This window comes from Condylura cristata, unplaced genomic scaffold (genome assembly GCF_000260355.1).
Source record: "Condylura cristata isolate star-nosed mole 26May11 unplaced genomic scaffold, ConCri1.0 scaffold00007, whole genome shotgun sequence".
Taxonomy (NCBI): domain Eukaryota; kingdom Metazoa; phylum Chordata; class Mammalia; order Eulipotyphla; family Talpidae; genus Condylura; species Condylura cristata.
Window position 1 is genome coordinate 50466865 of NW_004567108.1, and position 10429 is coordinate 50477293.

The following is a 10429-nucleotide window of genomic DNA, read 5'->3' on the forward strand; positions in this document are numbered from 1 at the left end:
CTTTTACTTACAAAAAAAAATTGGCAAGAATTTTGAAATGATAGTTTTTCCTTATATTGGATCACATTAACTGAACTGGGGTACAGGCGAGAGGTGCAGGGGCAGTAAGAGCTAGAGTGGGGAGCAGGCTGGCAGATCCATGAAGTACACTGCTGAGGGGAACAGCAGGTAGTCAGGAGAGGTCTGCCACGCCATGTAGATCACCTCAGGGGTGGGGATCAAACTCGCACTGAAGAGGCAGCAGTCAGCTTGCAGTGCTGTGTCCTAACCCGTTGCACCACCAGGGAAGGCCATATTAAGTTCTTAATCTGTTCCGATCAGAGGAGATGTGACTGTGTATTTGTTTTTCACTTTCAGTCGCACTTGTATGTTATCCTTGTCTAATAGGTAGGACTGATTACTCCCTCCTTTAGGATCCCATTATATTTTGGGATCAATAATGAAATAATTCATTGCATTTGTTTATTTACAGATCATTTTAAATTCTATATATCTTTAGTAGAGAAAAACTTGCATTTTATTTTTGTGTCTAGTACATTGCATAATGCATTAAACAAATATTTAGAAATATTTATGGATTGAATTAATGTATGAAGATATATGTAGTTATTTTTGGTACTGTTTACTGAATCTTAAAATTAATCAAGGATGATAAGGGCTAGGATTGTTCAAAGCATCTTGATTTAGCATTGTCAGAATGATTTTATAATATGCATACTCAGTCTACTTTGTGAAGTCGATAAGCAGGTTACAAGGAACATGTTTGGTGAAATAGTGATCTGTGAGTTAATAATATGTCAATGCAGTCAAAATTCTTGCAGAACTCAGTAGTTGCTTTTTGAGGAGGTGTGCTATCAAGAAGTATGAATTATCTAGTAGGATCTGGTTGGAGAAGATTATTTCATTTGAAGTGTTTGAATCCTGTAATACATGAGACCAAGTCCTGATCTAAAAATGTACAAAAGTAGATCGGAAATGTGGCAATGTTGTAGATCCTCTGAGAATTCATGCCTGTTCATCTAGACCTCTCCAGATTGGCGCCATTGGGGTCAGGAAGTTATGGCAGAAGAGTCTCTGCTATCTCCTGTTTTATAGCGTCTGGAGTCCAAGTGGAATGCGTTAGCAGAACCCTGGAGACCAATAGCTTGTCCAGTCTAAATATATTGAAAGTTACCCTTGGGGATGAACAGTAGCCCACTGATTCTTGATGCAGTCCATAGAAAATTTAATTTGTTTATTTTATAAGCTGTTCAAATATCTAACAGTGATTTCCAGAATTAACACGACAGAGGCAACTCAACAGGACTCCTGCATGTGAAACTATTTGGAAAAGAAAAAGGAAACAGTTTCATTTTATGCATTTTACCATTGAATTCCTAAGAGGATATTTATTGGAGGTAAACAGGGATATCCAAAATTTTGTGTAATTTAGTTTGAGAGCTGTTTGTACTGAGAGAAGCTTGGCAAGGACTACATACTATGGACACAGACTTAATGTCTGTTCAGAAAAATAACAGTCAGCATGCAAGGAGAACAACAGAATTATCACTGTTCTGCCCACTTTTTGGGTCACATCTGTGCTGGAGATTTAGCTGGCATTTGAACAGTAGCACTTCCTAGTCTTAGATTTTCATGTGTTTCTCCTCATACAAGCTAGACCTTGTACATTATTATTTGCATACTAATTTTTACCTTAAACAAATGACTGAAATTCGGAAGTTACTCGTGAACTGGAACTATAAACTCATAAATTTTCAGGATAGTGTGTATTTTTATTTCGTGACTAACTTTCGGTGTGTGTTCTTGGTTTGTTATGTTTTACTGCAGTGTGCAAACAAGTCAGATTCGGTTAAATGTATTTCTGGGCCACATGTAGCTGATAGACTTCCTCAGGTATGATTCATAGAGTAGTAGTGGCCTTTTAACATATGATGTAAGACCCGAATCTTCAACCACAGTCTCCATGATGGCTCTCAGTGTGTCCTGTCTTGGAACCATGCAGTTGTGCTCACCTCAAGCTGGATTTTCAATTATGACTCTTCAAGATAGAGTATAACTCATGTCCAAATAGGCTTGTTCTTTCAATTATATTTTAAAACATTTATGTCCAGACATTCAGTTCCTCTTATTGCTCTAGCTAAGAGGCTAAATAATGATTTAAAGCACATTCTGTGAAGTGAGATAGCTTATGGATCTCTATTACTTATAAGATCCCCATTTTCCCTTTACTAATGACATCTAAAATATAACATTACTTGGAGGAGAGTATAAAGTATCTCTCATAGTGCTTGCCTTGGGAAGTACTCAATAGCATAAACCTTATCATGATTAAGACAACGATGACTGTAGTTCTGATATAAGAAGGGCTTAAGCAACATCTATTACCTATTTACTTTCTGAGAGAGTGGCCAGGTCTGGTGAGGTATTGCTAACTGTCTAGCTCCATGGAAGTTCAGGTAAAAGTAAATTGCAGTGTAATGTGCTTCTCAGATACAGGGAAAGAAGCCAAATATGGTCATAAATTTCACTTGCATTTTATTTTTTTAAGTGTAATGGTATGAGAAAGCTAAGTTAAATGAAGAACATTATGAAATCAGCACTATTTTAATATCATATTAGCAATTACATGGGATTATGTAGAGTGATTTCCAAATGACTTACTCTGTAACCCAAACCAGTGCATTTTGAACACACTCACAAGCATATACTCGCACGTGAGCATGTAGCATCCGTAATTGATTTAGGAACAAAGACTCCCTGAGGGAGTTTCAAAAACTTTGCTATGTCCCAGCGTGCCATTCTATATTTTTATGTCCTTCTCTGAGTCAGCACAAATGTGTGTAGAATCATATAAAGTCTGATAACTCCCCTGCTATCCCATGAAGCCAGAACCCACATATGGGGGTGGTGTGAATTACTTATCCTCTTCTAGGTCTGGAACATGTCATTACCACAAAATTCATTCCCAATGCGATCATCAGGACCAGTGGTAATATAAGAACAGTTGGGGCATGAAACCACAGTAAATTGTCAGTATTGTCTAGCATATGGTGGATCAGACACAGAGGTATTGCCTTCTGATCTCTGGGAAAGTAATATTGTACTGTAGGCTGGGCAGCAGGCCACTCACGAAGAGGCTGAAAATTCTCTCATTTCTTTGTCACTAATTTGTGCTGTAATCTGCAGCTAGACACTTAGTTTCTTTATATGCAGATAAAGGAGCATACATTTGAACTGTTTATCTCCAGAACAGTGCTAGGGCACACAGGAGATCCTCATTCCAAACCCCTCTGTTGTAATCAACAAACTACTCCAGTAGGGAGCAAATGTGATTCAGATAAACGAGATGCCCAACTCTCTTTTTATCTCATGGAGTGGCATCCTGGCAGGGTCACCTTTTTGGTACAGCTCTGATGACTCCTTTTAGTGATTCTCAGTTTGCCCAGGACATTGAGAAATGATGGGGCTCAGTGAAATATAATGACTATGAATTTGGGTTTTAGAGATTTGGTCAAGTATTTGAATCCAAATTTATTTTGCCTCTGTCTGATCTTGGGTAAAGCACAACCTTTTCAATCTATCCAAATGTGAACAGCAATGACATTTTTCTCACAGTGTGGCTCATAGAATATCCTTGTTATATTTCTCAGTGCAGAGTTAATGGTCAATAACTGTAAGATGATACTGTTGTTATGTATAAAAACGAAAGATCAGTAATCAGTTCAGACTGAAATTATGGTCCGGATTTCACAGGTATTAATCCTAGTGGGATTCTAAAGATTATCTGTAAGGAATAGTCCATGAGACCAAGAAAACATAGTGATACTTTGAGGATGGAGGATGGCCAGCTCATGTCAGATTATGAGGTGCTGTGGGAAATCACTGACCCTGAAATTGTTTAAAAATTATTCCCAAAGGTTGCTGCAAATTTTAAATGAGATAGTGTATATTATGTGCCAAATATGCTGTTTGGTATACAGTAAGTATTCAATCACCAAACTTTTTTTCTTTTACTCCTTGGATATACTTGTGTTAGGCCCATATCTTGGGTTTGTGTCAGAGTAGCTGGTGCCACTACAGGAGCTAACATGATCTCAGGGTTCACAGCATGTGCCTGGGACTCTTGGGCTATTGGATTGGTTATAAAACCACTATTCAGAGTGGGAGCCTATGAAAAGGCAGCATCCGATACGTGAGTAAGAGCCTAAGGAAAATCATTCAGAAATGTTGCATTCTAATCTTAGTTCCACACCTTGCTGGCCTTGTGACCTGACTGTTTTACTGATAATCTAAATTTTGTTTATTCATCCTTAAAATGGAGGAAATAATCTCTGCTATCGAGACTATGGCAATATTGTAGACCAAATGTAAAAAATGTGACAATGAACGTACTTTGATGATGAAAAAGGTGGAAGATAGAATGTAAATCTGATTTAGTCTACCTGGAAACCCTTAACTAGGAGAAAGCTGATTTTTGATCAAGTTGTTGGATGTGGCTATTGGTAACATCAAATTCAAGTTTGTTCCTCCTTTACCAGTACTTCTCCTGTTGCTTGTAGCACTCTGTTCAATCAGTATTTACCAAGTACCTATTAGAAATAAGACATGCCACATGCTGCAAAGTTCATCAGGTTGAATCAATCATGATATAGTTCTTGTTCTAAGTGATCTTAGTTGCAATGATCCCCTAATTTAGGGATAGATGGCAGTTTTATGTACACCAGTTTTGGAAAGGGAGCTACAACTACAACTTGTCATACTATTCAGTAATGGAGGCTCTTGTACAACTAAAAACTTAAACATATTTGCCTTTAAATTTGCCATTTTAACTATGCCAGACAGCTTTCATAAAAGATGTTTTCCCTTCCCTGTCATTTTAGTGACAACAGTGAAGAAATAAATTTTACTAAGTAGGTCTTCTTTATTAAGGTTTGTCTTCCCTAAAGAAGTGACATCCACGACTCCACATAGAGAAGGCAGTTCAGAGAAAGTGACACATCTTAAATAAACATCTGAATATATAGCTTGAACTGGGACTCAGATGGTCCTTTGGAGTAAACAGTTTTCAGGAGACTCTGAACAGTCAGCCTAAAGTAGTGTTGCAGGTAGGGTGTTATCTAACTGCAGGCACAGAACTGTGTTTATGCTTAAAGTCCAGTTTCCAAAAGATTATTTTGCATTATTATTATTATTTTAAAGATTTATTTATTTGTGCATACAGAACTGGGGTACAGGCCAGAGGCTCAGGGGCGGCGAGAGGCTTCACCAGAGACAGAACAGGGAGCAGAACAGGCAGATAGACGAAGTACACTGCTGAGGGGAGCAGCAGGCGGGTCAGGAGAGGTCTGCCACACTATGTGGTCACCTCCGGGGCAGGCGGGAATCGAACTCATGCGCAAGTGGCTTTAGCTTCTCAGTGCTGTGCTTTAACCCGCTGTGCCACAAGGGAGGGCCAGCATTATTATTATTTTTTACCCATTCAATAGGAAAAAGAATTTAGATCCATGTGGTGAAATTTATTCTAAGCATCATCCCTCATTTAAAGCTCAATATTTAATAAAATTCTTTTTTTCTTTTAAAGATTTATTTATGCATACAGAACCAGGGCACAGGCCAGAGGAGCAGGGGCAGTGAGAGGATTCACCAGAGACAGAGTGGGGAGCAGAACAGTGGGGAGCAGAACAGGCAGATCGACAAGGGGAGCAGTGGGTGCGACAGGAGTGGTCTGCTGTGCCATGTGGATCACCTCCAGGGCTGGGGATTGAACTTGCACTGAAGCATCTGCTGTTAGCTTGCAGTGCTGCGCCCTAACCCATTGAGCCACCAGGGAGGGCCCTGGCCACAGAATTCTTTTTAAGGGAAAGAGGTGAATTAAAGATCTACCCACAACCAAGAACATCTGACCCAGCTCTAAAGCATCCTCAAGCCTGGCATGCTGAGCCCGGCCAGTCACTGCAGCAAGCAGCAGATGCTCCAGTGCTTACCAGGTTTGTTCAACTAATATATATCTTTCTGTCCAGCAGATAAGCCCAATAGATTTGCATTTTAGAGAGATGACAAGTAATAAGCAATCATTAACCCGTGGATTTCAGGGGTTGGAAAGAAAGAAGTTTTACAGAATATGCTAAATGACAAGAAAACTCCTATTTTCTTCTATTTGTTTATAAAGCAATAAAGGGATGGGAAGTAAGAAGTCTCATATAAAGATTTTAACACAGACTGTGAATATGAGAATAAAAACATAAAAAAAAACCCTTTGGATCACATCAGATTTTTTAATTTGGGTTTTTTTTTTTGTGTTTAAGGATATTTATACTTTGCATTAAGTCAGTTTGATTGATAAACTGACAAAAAAAAACATATTCCAAGAGAACATTTTAAGTTCACATTAGTAACTTGCAATAATTTGTCCCTGAGGAACTTAGTATTATTTTTTGCTTCAGGGGAAAAAATTGACACTAAGTGCTATAAATATATCAAGATCTTATCCAATTAAATGTCATGGGCATGTAAATTCCCTGGGGCACCTTAAAAATCCATGTTCTGGCCCTGAACACTGAGTTATGTCTTTGGACTTTAAGTCAGCAGAAAATGTTTATTTGTGTGATGCCTTTCCTAAATTGTTGTTGTTGTTGTTGTTGTTTTAAGATTTCTTTACAGGGCTGGGGCAGAGGGACTGGATGAAATGGTGGTGGGGTGAGAGGATTCAACAGAGACAGAGTGGGGAGCAGAACAGGCAAATTGATGAGGGGAGCAGTAAGCGAGACTGGAGAGGTCTGCCATGCCATGTGGCTCACCTCCCTGGCGGGGGATTGAATTTATGCTGAAGTGGCTGGGGCTAGCTTTGCAGTTCTGTGCTATAGCCTGTTGTGCCACCAGGGAAGGCCACAAAGTTGGGAGCTTTTTGAGGGTTGGGAATATCTGTCTATCTGTCTCTCTATCATCACTCATTTACCCATCCTACTTACACCTTCCTACCATCATCGATCCATCAATCTATTCCCTTGTGCTTTCCTACCACAACTCCTAGCACGTTAGGAGTTCAACAAGTGGCTGTTGAGAGAATAATGCAAAGTAAATTCCATGCTGATTTTATGTTGTGATTCATTGCATAGTTCCTCTGAGATTAGTAATCTGCATTTATCAGAGGGGAGAAAACATGAACCACCAAGGCTGTGCACTCTTACTCATGACTAACCACGTTTACAGATTTGTGGTATACTTTCCTATAATGTTTTCATTTCCTCACACCTTTTCCCCTTCAAATGACTCATATTGTTGCAACCCTTACATATTAATCATTTTGAAACCACAATACTCTGAATCATGGTTGGGTTCTGGGTTTCAATGAAATACATTCAGTAGGAATTGAGAGCACTTCTAGGAAACATCTTGGTGCCACGTGGCTCTTTTGATAAGATTCCAGGCTACCAACCCAAGGCTACAAAGGGGAAACTGAGAATCCATCTTTGGTCATCCTGGAGGGAACTGAGATGTGCAAAGAGCAGCCTCATGCCCTGGTGGGTCCACTTCTATGTGTCAGTGTCAATTACCTTTCGACTGATTTCATCCACTTTATGGCTTTCATAACTAAAAGTTATAGCATCTAAGTGAAAAAATGAGCTTTTACACAGCAACTCTTTAATGGATATCAAACTGGTTTCCTGTTTCCTGCTCCTGATTCATTTGCATGTCATTAGAAGCTGAACTTCCGTGGTTTGTTCCTAGGCATAAAACTTGGTTGTCAAAACGTCTTAGGCTAGAAGTCTTTAATCTTCCTATCTAACCATCTTAACATAGGTTATGTTTGCTATTATAAACATACTAGTAAAAGATTTGAGCAGTTTGGGCTCCGTGAGAGAAAAATATGCTGACTGAATAACTGAATGGATTATTGGAAGGCTGTGCAGTGTTTTACTGGTTGTGAAATCAAAGGCTGCATAATCTCCACAGATGTTTAAATGTCACGATGCACTGCCTACAGACTGGGGAGGTTATACCCTGAGTCAACACAGAATTTTAAGGCATTCTACCTCTTTATAGGTTGTTATTCACCATTAATATCTCAGAACTTTCAATTTTCACAGTTGAAAGGATTTTTTAATCTTTCTTTTAAAAACATGTACTGCATGAAGCAATTCTTTGGCAAAGCGTTCTATTTCTGTGGGGACTATAGTGTACTATAAGAATACAACTGCCTCTTGAGTTAATTTAGTCATTTAGGACCGGTTGTAAGAGTACTAGAAGTTGGGACATATAGCTGATACTGAAAACCATCATTGTCATTCTTCATATTCCCATAGAAAACCATTCTGTGAGGCTAGTTCTTCACTGACCGTGGTCATGTATTTTTCCCACCTTCTCTTTCAGAAAGAAAGCCTTTCTCTTTCAGAGGCAAGAAAAAATTCATTTTAGAATGAATATGTCACTGCTACTATAACAATTAAAAGACACACAAGTGCTGGACCTCAGTTCAAATTTAAGCTTAGTGTCTCCCTGACTTAGGCCTACTTCAGCCAGCATGTCAGGTGAGGGAAGGTTCTAGTCCTTCCTTTCTCTGTTTTCAATTTCCCAAATGGTTTTTGGCTCCTTCCAGGTGAGGGCAGGGGCTGGAGAGACACATTTGTAGGACACAGTGTCCATCTGGACCCAAGTCTCTGGTTGAAGGAGTTGTTCAACTCTGCTCTGAGGTGCAGTATAGAATTTCTAGAGCTGTCCCAGCAGGGCTTCCTACTGGTCTCTTGACTTAGGCAGAGTCTCTTTTCAGCTGGTTACACCATCCTGTACATTTCTTTCCCTGACACATGCTGTAAGTTGGTGTTATGAGTGGAATTGTATTCCCTAAAATGATATGTTGCAGTTCTAAGCCCTAACCCTTTTGAATGTGATCTGAGTTGAATTTGAAAATGTCACTCACTTGAGTTGAGTTTATTAGCATGAATCCTAACCCTATGACCGAAGTCCTTGTAACAGTGCCAAGGACTAACAGGCACTTCCAGAAAATAGCAAAAGACAAGGGAGGGTTATACCCAGACTCAGAGAGAGTATGACCTTGCTGACATCTTCATTTCAGACTTCCAGATCCTAGAACTGAGAGAGGATAAATTATTGTTGCCTTAAACCCGCAGTTGGTCATATTTTGTTATAGCAGCTCTAGGAAATGAATACAGATGGGACTCCTTTTGAGATGCCTCCATGTGACATGTCCAGGAAAGATTTCCTCTTGGGTCTCTAGGTCTGCTCTTAGTGAGAAGCAGTAACTTATTAACTTTGCAACTTGAGTCTGTTTCCATCGGCAGCATCCTACTCTGTGTCTTAAGTTGTAGGGGACATGCTTTTTCTCAGGGGGACAGGCGAAGGGATTGTCATCTTCCTTTGATTTCCAAGGTGGCAGATAAGAGAAGTGTGTCTAGGATCTGCACACGTCATTAGCACTTTGGAGACTGGGAGTGTCTGCACCTGATCATATGGGTTCTGCCTTTTGGAGCATGTGTCAAAATTATAAAGAAATCATTTCATTTTAGCATGGTGATATAAAAGTAAATGCATTTCTGTTAGAATTTCAAGTTTATGAAGTTGAACAGAATGTTTTTTAAAAGTTTAAAAATATTTTCTCTACCTGTAGTTGTATTTTCCTTTCTGCTTAGTTGCTTATATTTCTTTTCACTGTTTTTTAATTTTTTTTAATCATTTTGCTGACATACTGTACTAGCCATTTTAAAGACTAATTATTGACTTTCTAAATAATTCTGATACCTTTATTATTGTCATTTTATTCCATTTTATTTCAATTTTTATTAATTACATGTTCTTTCTTTGATTAATTTTGCTGTTGCTTAACTTTTAGAAGTTTATTCAGTGTTTAGTGGAAAATTTTTTCCTAGTAAGTACGTTTTACCCCAGAGTATCAGACATGTTCAACAAATTTTCTTCTGGTTTGCTTTTTCCTCTTTTCACATTCTAAAAGGACTTTGCATTTACTTAGGAATCTTTTTCAGCACTTAGATACATAGGCTTGTTATGTTAGTTCTTTTTGAAATAGGTTTAGCTTCCACTTGATTTCTTCTTTAATCCAAACGTTATTCAGAATACATTTGTTTTCCTGGTTGAAATTTTGAATTGTTGTTGCCCAAATAGGATTTCTGCTTCTTTCTCTCTCTCTCTCTCTTCCTTCTGTAACCCACATGATGTGATTGTTGTTCTTCTAGATGCTGTCCCAATAGTCTGTCATTTGTCATTTTGATGAAATATGTATTGTACAGTCTTTGGTTCTAATCTCCATTTAATCAAAGATCAGTCCTGTGAAACTAATATAAGGGAATTTAGAGAGAAAAAAAGAAGAATGGAGAAAATATCTTTTATGCCTTTTAAAGCATGTATCAGAAAATAAATTCTAAAAAAAAAAAGACAAAAAATACAAAGAAAAAGA